This window comes from Trichechus manatus, unplaced genomic scaffold (genome assembly GCF_000243295.1).
Source record: "Trichechus manatus latirostris isolate Lorelei unplaced genomic scaffold, TriManLat1.0 scaffold00092, whole genome shotgun sequence".
NCBI lineage: Eukaryota > Metazoa > Chordata > Mammalia > Sirenia > Trichechidae > Trichechus > Trichechus manatus.
In genome coordinates this window covers 6,744,656-6,756,488 of record NW_004444028.1, presented here as the reverse complement: position 1 = coordinate 6,756,488, position 11,833 = coordinate 6,744,656, and the positions used below count along the sequence as shown (strand labels likewise).

Here is an 11,833-nt window from a genome sequence, read left to right as displayed (position 1 = left end):
TAACACAGATCTGCCCCACTGCAGGGGCCCTTTATCAGAGGGTCTCTCCCCTGCCCACCTACCTGGCTGCCCCAGCTCCCAGGGCCTAGCATCAGGCCTGCCTGACGACAGTTCACCTGGGGCTATGTTGGCACCAGGCCTGAGGGGCCACCAGACAGGGCAACTCACCAAGAACCACTTGTGTTGGAAATGGAAATTGCTAATGTTTGTAGGGCACTTTATTGTGTGCCAGGCTCTGTTTTGAGCATTTGCAAACCCCGACCTCTAAGGTCTAACAGCACCTGAGGTGATCATTCACCATCCCTCTTCTGTAGATGAGGAAGGAGAGACTCCAGAGTTAGGTGACCTGTCCAGGCTCCCTACTGGTAGGGGGTGGTCAGCCTAAAGCCCAGACTGGAAACACGCAGCAAGAGGGCTGAGGTCTGGAAGCGGCCAAGCAGGAGGGTCTTTGGAGATGGGGTGAGAGCAGGGAGGGGCAGTTTCCAGGACCAGCAGGGGGCCTTGACTGGGCAGGCAGTGGGGGAGGGAGCGCTAGCACCAGTCCATGTGGGGATTGGCGGGCAGCTCCTGGCCCAGACCCCTGGGGCTGACCCTTGGGTATGGAACTGAGCACTAAGGGCTGGGGACACGGAGGAGGGGCAGGGGATGCCGCAGCAGGGACTTCCCAGAGCTGGGTCCCAACCCCCACGCCGGCCAATGCCAGTGGCCTCAGCGAGGTTCTCCACCCTTTTGTCCCGCGGGGACCCCCTCCCTTATGGTGCCATCCTCAAGGGAGTGCTGAACCCAAAGACCGAGCTGTCCTCAGGGGCCAGGAGGTGAGGGCCCATCCTGATCCGGTAATGGGCCTGGGAGAGGCCCGGAGATTAGCGTGGCGCCGTTCGGGAGAGGTGGGCCGGCTGATGTTCAGCCGGGGACCAGCCGGCCGGCGGGGCAGCACCAGGGCTCCAGTCCGAGACTCGAGGCTGAACACGGCGGCGAGCCCTCTCCGACTCCTCTGCGATCCACTGCCCCCGGCAGGGCCGAATTGGAGGGCCGGCTGCCGCAGGTAAAGGGCTGCGGGGGCGGCGCCGGCGGCGAGGGCGCGGCACCGAAGGCGGCGCGGAGCGGGAGGGGTTAAGCCGGGAGGAGGGGGCTCCTGGCAGCGGAGGGGGTCTCAGCCCCGGCGGCCGCCCAGGAGGGGCCGCAGGGGGAGGGTCCCGCACAGTGGCCGGAGCGCCGGGGAACTGCGGGCGCTGGCACCGGGAGACCGGCGAGCGGAGGTTGGTTCTGGCGGAGAAAGGCGGGACCGGGGCTCCGGAAGCGAGCCTAGCACCCGGGGACAAGGCGAGCGTCCAGCACTGAGGCTGGGAAAGGCTAGCGAGGGGCACCTGGAGTGAGGATCATGGGCTGGGGGGTGCGGGGCGGGAAGGCGGGAACGGGGCCAGCACTCGAAGGGAGAACGCGGGAAACGAGGTGGTTGAGGAGCGGGACACTGGGCGAACCCGGAGGGCGCGGGAAGCGCTCAAGCAATGGATGGTCCCCAACGGTTGGCGCGCTCTGGTATCCGGGCTGTTCTGCCTGTCTTAAACGGACGCTGGCTTTCTTTGGGGCTCTGTGCGTCTCTGCCTGTCTGTATGTCAGTCCATCTCTGTGTCTGTCTGTATCTCCTCTCTGCGTCCCGTATCTTTTTCTGGGTCACGGTCTCTGTCTATGTCTGCCTCTAAGTTTTTCTGTATTTCTAGCTCCGTGCTTGGCGCCTGTATCTATGTGTCAATGTGTCTCGGTCTCCTGAGTGTCTGTATCTCGTTCTGTCCTAGGACAGGTCTCGATAACTGGGCCCACGCAGCGCGCACCAGGACAGACCTCCCGGCTACTGGTCCCGAGAGCCGCGATGAAGGCGTCCAAGGCGCGCTGCACCCCCCGGGCCCGGGAGACCCGTGCCGCCCGTGCAGTGTAAGAGGGATGATTGGCGGCGTCGCGGGGGGCGCCCTGGCTGCGGGTGACGCGGGGAAGCCCGGAGCGCCGGAGGACGCGGCGCGCGCCGGTTTGTGTCCGGAGAGACGGCCCCCCGCCCTCGTTGCGAGAATCACGTGATGGTCCTCGCGGCACCAACAGGAACACGCCCTCTTCTGCCTCTCGATCTCCCACCCTCACTTCATCAGACACCCCCCACACTACCCGTCAACAGCGGCGTCCCCTGCTTTCGAGCGCGCAGGGCTCTGGCGCAATCCCTGGCCTTGGGGGGAGGGGTAGAGTGTGTCTCACACTCGGTGACAGTGACGACAGCGCTGATAAGGATAATAATCACCCTGTCTGCTCAGTCCACACCCCAGGCTAAGGGTCTCCACTGTCTCTGAAGCGCTTTCCCCACCGCTTCCTGCCTCACACCACTAGGGAGGCTGCCTAGGGCTCGAACCCGGGCGTGACTCGCAGGCCTGCGCTGCTCAGTCTTCTTCCTCCGACCACTCCTCAGAGTGTTAAGCCCAGTGACACAGAGGCACAGAGGTGAAGGCAATGGTGGCTGTCCTCAGGGAACTGCGGGAGGGAAGGAATGGCAGAGGACGCCTTGGTGTAAGGCTCACTGGAGGCCCAAGTCTGGGGGCCCATCCCCATTACAGCTTCCTCCGTATCCCAGTCTCTGGGATAAGAGCAGTTGGAGACCCGGAAGAGAGTCTAGAGCTTAGGGCTACTAAGACAGAGTCCAGAAGCCACCCGCGTTTCCCCCCTCCCTCCACCGCCGCCCAGGTTGTCCAGCAATGGGTTCCAAGCCTGGCTGGGCCACTTTCTGTGTGACCTTGAACTGAAAGCCCCATAATTATGATTTTTAAGTTAATTCATTTGTACTTGTAAATTTTTAGGAAAATCACCCAAAACCTTTGCCAGCTCTCCTTCTAGTCTGTTTGCCGTGTGTTTGCACACCTCTCTGAGCCTCCATGTCCCTTGTCTGGAGCATGGAGATGAGAAACCTGCATAAAGGATTGTTTTGCAGATGAAATGGAACAATGAGGGTGACTCCCCTTACACCCCTGCTGGATGCTTAGTGACTGTCGGTTCTGGGGCGGCCACCATCTGTGGATCACCTACTGTGTGCTTAGGTCCCTGGGAGGCACAGACGGTTTGCACTCAGCTACTAACTGAAAGGTTGGCGGTTCAAACTCACCCCATGGTTCCCTGGGAAAAAGACTTGGAGATCTGCTTCTGTAAAGACTGCAGCCAAGAAAACCCTATGGAGTAGTTCTACTCTGTCACACGTGGGGTGGCCAGGAGTCAGAATCGACTCAAGGGCAATGGGCAAAAGTGCCGTGCGCCTGCTCTGGCAACACAGTGGATACTTTCTCATCTGCAAAATGGGAGTTCTGGTAGTACTTCCTGCCAAAGCCAAAAAACCCATTGCCGTGGAATCGATTCCAACTCATAGCAACTCTATAGGACAGAGGAGAACTGCCCCATAGGGTTTCCAAGGAGCAGCTGGTGGATTCCAACTGCAGACCTTTTGGTTAGCAGCCGAGTTTTTAACCATTGCACCACCAGGGCTCCACTTCCTGCCAGGGTGCTGGATTACCCAGCTATCAAGGGATCAAGTGAGCTGACCTGCTCTGAGTGACTGAAAAGGATACACAGTAGGATCAGAGGAGGAGGTACAAGGAGGCAGACAAGGTGGAGTTGTCCTGAGGTGAAGCAGGTTGTGTCCGGGGTGTAATAAGCGGCCCCCCTGAGGGTTCTCGCCTAAGACAATGAGAGCACTGGGGGAGGAAGGATTGAAATAATTCTCTTTTCTCCCCCCAGAAGAAGGCAATTGGAGGAATAACAATTTAACCCTGAATTCATTTGGTCAGCTCTTTCTTAATCTTATTCCTGTCCCTGGTGTGTATGCTGGATCATGGTTAAAGCAAAAGACCTAAGCTCCGAATTATAGACATAACAATACATAAGCTTCAGCTATGTTGCAAAAACACAGGGGAAGTTCTTTAAATTCTGATCGTCAAACGTAAAATTCTGATGTTCTGCATCCCTCCCCTTGAGAGGAAAATTCATTTTCACAGCTAAAAGGAAATAAAGTTTTGTTCAGAGTTTCGTGACAGTGCATTGAATTTCTCAGCTGAAAGCCCCTCAAAACCTAATGGATTCGATCCATATTTCCTAAGCAGAATAATACAGGTGGTTCCCGACTTATGACAGGGTATCATTCTGATGACTCCGTCGTAAGCTGGTTCTGACCTGACATAAGTCAAATATTTTTTTTCATTATTATTGCCTTTTATTATCAGTATCTTTATAAATTCGATCTTTATTCATCTTGGAGGTTGAAAACATTACGTATAAGCTTACGGATATATTTTAATGCATACATACAAACATTAAAAAGTGCACAAATCATAAAAATTTACTCTGGTGGTAAAGAAGAAGAGTTGGACGGTGTTGACATTTTGTCAGTTGTACTAATAATTCCACTTGTGGAAGATTCTGGATCATCTGGATTATCCGTGGGAATGGGGATGGCATATCTAGTCAGAAAATTAGCAAGAGTTGTCTGTATGGTCCTTTTCTTTTTTCTTCATGTATTTTTGTGGTAACACCTCACTGCTTCCCGAATCTATTGACTTTAGCAAATCGATCGGTGTTTGGGTTCATATTTTCAAGCAACTGAAGCCCCTGATTGAGTTTAGAAAACTGAATCTATATGGTACTGTTTTGAACATTAAATCATAAAACTGAACACCTTTGAGTGAACATCTGAGTATGATAACATCAGCAAATTGCGAGCTGCAACCATACTAAACCAAACCAAAGCCATTGCCAAGTCAATTCGGACTCATAGCGACCCTACAGGACAGAGTAGAACTGCCCCATAGGGTTTCCAAGGCTGTAATCTTTACGGAAGCAGACTGCCACACCTTTCTCCCGAGGAGCAGTTGGTGAGTTTGAACCCCCGACATTTCAGTTAGCAGTCAAGCACTTAACCACTGCGCCACCAGGGCTCCTTATTATTGACAATAAGATGTACAAAAAAAGAAAACAAAAACACAGGGTCCTAAGTGCAGTTCGTCATAACTCGAAAGCACTGTAAGCTGGGGACTACCTGTACCCCTTTTGATAATTGAGTATTAGTAACACTTTTATTCAAGTGGAAACTGTAGACTCATTGCAAATGTTTTAGGCCATCTTTTTACTATCATCTCTCATGACCATGTTTCTCCATTGAAGACTGTATAAAACAAAAAAACAAAAAACTAAACCACTTCAGTGGAGTTGATTTAGAGTAGAACTGCCCCATTGGGTTTCCAAGGCTGTAATCTTTATGGAAGCAGACCGCCACATCTTTCCGGAGTGGCTGGTGGGTTGCACCTGTCAACCTTTAGCAGCCTAGCACTTAACCACTGTGCCACCTGGGCTCCTTGAAGACAGTGTAAACCCATTGCCATCAAGTCAATTTCAATTCATAGTGACCCTATAGGACAGAGTAGAACTGCCCCTATAGGGTTTCCAAGAGGTGGCTGGTGGATTTGAACCACTGACCTTTTGGTTAACAGCCAAGCTCTTTTTTTTTTTTTCTTTTTGCTAACCAAAAGGTTGGTGGTTTGAATCCAGCAGCTGCTCTACAGGAGAAAGATGTGGCAGTCTGCTTCCATAAATATTACAGCCTTGGAAACCCTATGAGGCAGTTCCACTCTGTCCCATAGTATAGCAGCCAAGCTCTTAACCACTGCACCACCAGGGCTCCTGAAGAGTGTATAGCCTTCCTTAAACCCTCTCTGGGTCCCTTTGCTCCCACCCTGTCCACTGAAGGTAGCCCACACCATGTAGGCATTTCCAGGAATCATTCTATTTAGCAGAGGCTGATAAATCACAAAATGAATGAGGCAGATAGGTGTGGACTGTCATGGTAAGATCTCCAAGGCCGGCCAACACGTCATCAAACAAGAAGTATAGAGTACAATTTCACATATATGAAAAACGTGTGTATACACATACGTAATACATACATACCTACACACATACGTGCATACAGTGTATTTATGTATATAAACACATATAAAAGACAACTCTGGAAAGATACATACCAAACTCCTAATAGTGATTACCTCTGGGGATGGTAAAGACTAAGTCTTCGGTATGGATTACGCCTGAATGTGAAGAAATCCTCACAACCGGACCGATAAACAACATCATGATAAATGAAGAAAAAACTGAAGTTGTCAATGATTTCATTCTACTTGGATCAATAATTAGTGTCCATGGAAGCAGCAACCAAGAAATCAAATGACATATTGCAACGGGCAAATCTGCAGCAAAAAACCTCTGTAAAGTTTAAAAAGCCAACCAATAGTCTTTTCAATTGCCTCATGCATTCAAAAGCTGGACAATGAAAAAGGAAGACTGAAGAAGAATTGCTGTATTTGAATCGTGGTGTGAGCAAAGAATATTGAATATACCATGGACACCAGAAGAATGAACAAATCAGTCTTGGAAGAAATACAACCAAAATACTCCTTAGAAGCAAGGATGGCGAGACTTCAGCTTGCTTACTTTGGACACATCATCAGGAAAGACCAATTGCTAGGAAAGGACGTCTTGTTTGGTAAAGCAGATGATCAGCAAAAACGAGGGAAACCCTCCATGAGTTGGATTGACATGGTGGCTGCAACAATGGGCTCAGACATACCAAAGATTGTGAGGATGGTGCAGGATCGGGCAATGTTTCATTCTGTTATATATATATGTAAGGTCTCTGTGAGTCAGAGGCAACTCGATAGCAACTAACAAAGACAACTGGGGATGGTACTGGGATCCTGGTGGATGAATTTCATCTTTTATATGCTTCTGGAGTATACTACATTTGCCATAAAAAGGCTTTTATGAGTTTTTTTTTTTTCTTGAAAAGATTTAAAACCAATGATACAGTCCATTCACCAAACATCCCACTCAGGCCCTAGACAAATCAATTGACTTAGAAAGGAGAATAATGTAGTTAAGAGCATGGAGTTTAGATTCAAATCAAGAGTCTGCCTTCTAACTGCTGTATGACTTTGGGCAAGCTTCTCTGTGTCTCAGGTTGCTCATCTGTAAAATAGGTACAGTGGTACTGGTAGAATCTATCTTACAGGGTCATTGTGAGGATTAATTAAATCAGTTACCATACATAAAGTGTTAAGATAAATGCTGGACAGTAGAAATGTTAGCTATTACTATACACAAAAATATAAAGAATAAAGTAAAAGCAATTTATCATTAGATATATTGATATTAATATTTTGTTGAATGTCTTCCCAATCTCTCTTTTTTTATTTTTTTACATGTGCTTTTATATTTTTTGCTTTGCAGAAATGAGATTGGGGCCCCTCTCCCCCACTTAACTATATGGAGAACATTTTTCCATAGACCTAACTTTTATTTTCATCCTTTGTAAATGTTGAGTACAGTCCCATTGTACAGATGTTTGATTTATTCAACGAGTCCTCTACTCTTGGACACTCAATTTCCCCTCACTTCTTTTTTGGGGGTAAGTTATAAATAGTGCTGTGATGTAGAAATGTCATAGATTAAAATTTTAAAAATGGTCACAATAGTTTGTAATCCCTCCACCCAGACAGTAGAGTCTATTTCTCCATCCCCGTAGCTAAGCTTGATCATGTGACTTGCTTTGGCCAATGGCAATATTAGCAAATGTGGTGCAAGCAGAGGCTTGAAAAGTGTTTCCACACTAGGGCTTGCCCCCTTTTTTGATGCTGGGAAACCTGAGACCACCGTATGATGAAGCCTGGGCTAGGCTAAGAGGAGAAGAGACCACATAGAGCGAGGCCCAGCCATCCCAGCTGTTATGGGCTGAACTGTGTCCCCCAAAAATGTGTGTCAACTTGGCTAGGCCATGCTTCCCAGTATTGTGTGATTGTCTGGCATTTTGTGATCTGATGTGATTTTCCTATGTGTTGTAAATCCTGCCTCTATGATGTTAATGAGGCGGGATTAGAGGCAGTTATGTTAATGAGGCAGGACTCAATCTACAAGATCAGGTTGTGTCTTAAACCAATCTCTTTTGAGACATAAAAGAGAGAATCCAGCAGGAGACGGGGGACCTCACACCAAGAAACAAGAGGGAGGAAAACAGTGTATCGTTTGGACTCAGGGCCTCTGTGCTGAGAAGCTCCTTGACCGGGCAAAACTGATGCCAAGAAGCTTCCCGAAGGGCCAACAGAGCGAGAAAGCCTCCCCTGGAGCTGGCACCCTGAATTCAGACTTCTAGCCTCCTAGACTGTGAGAGAATACATTTCTCTTCGTTAAAGCCATTCACTTGCAGTATTTCTGTTACAGCAGCAGTAGATGAGGCCTGAACGTGTGAGGCCATCCTTGGCCATCCTAACCCATTTAGCCCTTTGTCCAGGTGCTCGCTGGCCCAGGCCCAAGGAACTACCCAATCAACCCGCAGAACATAAGAAATAATAAATGTTTCTTATTTTAAGTTAACCCACTAAATTTGGTGTGGTTTGTCATATACCAAAAGTTAATTTATGCAAACATTCTGTGGATAATAATTATTTCCTGGAAAAATTTCTTAGAAGTAGACTTTCTGGGTCAAAGAGTGTGCACACTTTTTAAAAATTATTTTATTTTTGTCATTGCTGTTGAGAATAATCATAGCAGAACATATACCAATTCAACAATTTCTACATGTACAATTCAGTGACATTGATTACATTCTTTGAGTTGTGCAAACTTTCTCTTCCTGCTTTTCCTAGTTATTCCTCCCCCGTTAACATAAACTCACTGCCCCCCAAGGTTCCTATCTAATCTTTCAAGCTGCTGCTGTCGATTTGATCCCATACAGATAGTTCTTAAAAAGCATAATGCTCAAGGCAGACATCTTTACTAGTTAAGCTAAACTATTATTTGGTTTTAAGAAGACTTCATGGGATATTTTTGGTTTAAGGCTTAAGGATTATCTCAGGGCAATAGTTTCGGGGTACATCCAGCCTCAGTGGCTCCAGAATGTCTGGATTCCATGAGAACTTGTACCTTCTGATTCATATTGCCAAAAAGGTTGTATCCATTTACAAACCACCAGCAATATATGGAAGTGCCCGTTTTCTCTATCTTTTGCCAACACTGGGCATTGCTATTTCTTGTTATCCTAATAACTACATCGTGCTTGTAAATTTAACATATAAGCCATTGTCCAATCCCTCCATTCCCTCTCACTTCACAATCAGTTTAGGAAAACCAAAACCAAAACTGTTGCCATCAAGTCAATTCCGACTCATAGTGACCCTATAGGACAGAGGAGAACTGCCCCATAGGGGTTTCCAAGGAGCAGCTGGTGAATTCGAACTGCCAGCCTTTTGGTTAGCAGCTGTAGCTCTTCACCACTGTGCAACCAGGGCTCCTCAGTTAGGGAAAGGAAGACTGAAAAAGACTACCCCTTTAGGAAAGGAAGAACAGAAAAACAAGAAAAAAATCGAGAAGGGGAGAAAAGCAGAGTCAAAGGTAATAAACTCAGAGGCTGAAGAATAGACAACCGCCAAGCCTCTTTTACACGAAGTACTTAACATGCAGTCAGGAATAGTTGTGAGTCCAATAGATGGTTTTGGTCACGAAAAGCCCGAGCTTAGTGACACTGAGAACACTCGTAGGTACAACGCTCTTTCAGGTGTGATTGCATGACTGATTCTTCCAGCAACAGCCTGAGGTAGGGGTTACCATTCCCATTTTACAGAGGCGGAAAATGAAGCATCAGAACTTTTAAGTAACTTGAAAAAGATCATGCAGCAGACAAAGATTTGAGACCAGGTCTGTCTGGTTTGAAAACTTGAAGTGTTTTCCCTCAGTCTTCTCAGAGTGGAGTGGAGGTGGCAGCACACTGGTAAACTAACGTTATAGGAGGAAGTATAGCCTCCATTTGATTCATGCTGCTACACGGGCCTGCCAGACTGCCTGAGTTCGCGTCCCAGCCTTGCCACATACTAGCTGGGTGACTCTTAGGCTCTCCATGCCTCAGTGTCCTCATCTGTAAAATGGCTTCATAATAGCGCCATGAGGGTAAATCAGTGCAAAGATGTAAGGCGCCTAACAGTGGCCGGCACATAGTAATGTCCTGCATAAGAGCTTGCGATTTCCGGTGTGGCACTGGGGTGGCCACAGGACTATTTCGGGCCGTCCTGATGCAGTAGCTTTGGTTATACACACGTGTCCATGTCGTGGTGAGATTTCCCTCGGGGCAGGATGGATCCTGTTGCCATGAGTGGAGGGTGAGAGCTTTAATGCAGCCTTGTCATTAGTGTGAACACGAACAACTCCAGAGATTGTCAGAGTGGATTTCCCAAGGACTTGCTGCTGCAGACCTGGCTATGGCCAGATATGAATGCTCCTTGCTCCGAGAATCTCTGACTAGCCTGGAACCCATGTGCCTGCTCTGCCATCTGGGAAGCAGAACAGGCTTCCTCCAGCCTTACAATTCTCATTTCTACGTCTGTTTTTGACAGTAATGATGATGATGGCTAACACATTGAGTGCCCACGATGTTCCAGGCGCTGTCCTAAAGCAATTTACAAGTATTGTTTCGTTTAATCCTCGCGCCAGTCCACTGAAGTAGGTATAGTCTGATTTCCATTTTACACATGGGGAAACTGAGTCTGGACACAGGGGATGGAATCCACAACGTTTCATCTAACTATGACACCATGCTGTCTCCTGTTTGAGAGCGTGCAACCTTGGGCTGGAAAACGCCATTGAAAGCAAATCCACTGTTGGTCAGTCTGACCTGCTCACCACCCACCCTTCCTTGGCCATGAGAGCATTCCACATTAGGAACACGGGCAGCAGAATATCTGAGGGGGAGTCAAGGAGTGGGTTATGTGTTTGCCACCACTCCAAGCCTTCTCAAGGCCAATTCTTGTACTCTGTTGCGGGGTGGGAGAAGGATGCACAGCTCTCCTGTGCAGCAGGAAGCAACAGCCCGAGGCCTGACTGAGGAATGACAACATGGAAGGCAGGTGCCTGGATGCCACACTATTGCCTTTCAATTAAATATTGCTTAGTGTGTGTTTTTTTTTTTCCTTCCCCTTGTAAATCTCCCAAATGGAACGGTTTACTTTCCCCAAGTTAGAAGTGTTAACACGTCTTTTCTTTAAATATCTGAGCGTGGCTGTTTTTTTCCCTGCCAATTTGTCACCATCTGTAAGCCTCCTTTTGTGAGTCACTCTGATGACAACAATTATCTTGGAGAGTAAAAGCAGAGGTCTTAAGCAACATGCAAAAGTGGAGCCAGCATGTGGGCTGTGTGTGTGTCCTGTACGCTGCCCGTGCACCTTGCGTGTGCATTGTGGGGTGTGCGTTGGCTCTGGGTGCTGTGTGTGTGTGTACACTGCGAGTGAGTATGCAGCACGTACGTTCTGTGAATGTCTTGTGTGTTGGGGTGTGTGCCTGCTGGTGCACTTTGGGTTTATGTGCTCTCTGTGGTTGTCGTGGGGACCCCTTGTGTGTGGGTGAGCTGTCCGTGTACTGGCTGACAGAGGGTCTGTGTTGAGTGCTGGGGGAAGGTTCTCAGGGGGGCATAATTTCTCCAAGGTGTTTAAAGCGGGTACAAGAGAGGCGGCAATCTGGGGAACCGGGCCGAGGAACAGTAGCAGGTTTGGCCCTGGGTCAAAGCAATACGCGTCTTGGGTGGCTTGTTTGCGAGCGCTGCTGAGCCGGGGGCTGGCCCTGGAGAGGGGAGGGCTCTCCGGCGTTTCCGGAGGGCTGGTTGCGCGAGCTCGCAGACCCGCCCGGGCGCTCGGCACTGAGGTCCCGGCGCAGGGCGCAAGGCGGATGGCGGGGAGCCGCGGGCGCTCCTCCCCTCCCTACCCACCCCCTCCCCGGGCGC

At 48.9% G+C, this 11,833-nt stretch overlaps 1 protein-coding gene across 2 annotated transcripts in view; it reads left to right on the top strand.

The window, feature by feature from the left end:
* Positions 1–11,833, top strand: part of ECE2 (endothelin converting enzyme 2) — a 39,048-nt gene that overhangs the window by 9,891 nt on the left and 17,324 nt on the right. The window lies entirely within an intron of this gene.